Below are 935 nucleotides of genomic sequence, written 5' to 3' on the forward strand. Positions count from 1 at the left end.
AACCTTTACTTCAATCTCAAACTCTTTGAATTCCTTACTTCAATCTCAACCTTTACTATGATATCTTTTATTTCCAAACTCCTGTTTTCTGTTAAAAGAGTTGTTCTTTTGGTAATTTGTTGCTTTTATCGTCAGAAGAAGAGGCGATACAAATGAAAAAAGACAAAATGACTTTTCTTTATAAAGTTGAAAAAAAAAAGAAAACAAGAAAGCAAACCGAAAATTTATTTCCCCATCAACCACCCCTCACGTGAAGCCAAAAAAAAGCCAAGAAATAACCCCCCAGTCCGTCTCGTTCCGGATGTGGCGCCCAACTCTTTGAATCTCGAATCAAAACGCCAACTAAATCCTAACCTTAATTACCCATCAGTTTCCTATATATGAATAAAACAAATTTATGGTTTCACAAGCCCTAAATAAATAGCTCTGGTTTCTAATTAATTTTGTTCTACGTGATAAATCCTAGATTACAATACTGAAAGGGAAAAAAAAACTTAACTTCACTAATTGAACTTTTTAAAACAATAATAATAACAATAATAATAAATTTGTGCAGCTCGAAAGGGGTAATTAAGTGGGGAGGGGGATCGAGAAGAGCAAGAGAGAATTGAGGTACGTACCGGAATTGGCTTGGTGTGGGGCAGCCTCTCCTTGCCTTTGCACTTCGGACTCCTCCTCTCCCCTCGCCTCCTGCTGCTCGCCGCCCTCGCATGCTGTACAGCATCTGCGCCGATGCAGACGGCAACTCCCGCCCTCCTCTTCTCGCACGCTCCGACCACCGTACCCGGCAATCTGCGGTCAACGGCTCCGCGCACCAGTTTCTTAAGCGATACTCGCGTCCCGCGCTAGACAGAACCAGCCCGGACGACGACGGGAGGTGCGGCAAAATGCCGTAGCCCCACCCCTGCCGACGTTTGTCCGCCTGATGTAGACCA

The sequence above is a fragment of the Asparagus officinalis genome, chromosome 10 (assembly GCF_001876935.1).
Source record: "Asparagus officinalis chromosome 10, Aspof.V1, whole genome shotgun sequence".
Taxonomy (NCBI): domain Eukaryota; kingdom Viridiplantae; phylum Streptophyta; class Magnoliopsida; order Asparagales; family Asparagaceae; genus Asparagus; species Asparagus officinalis.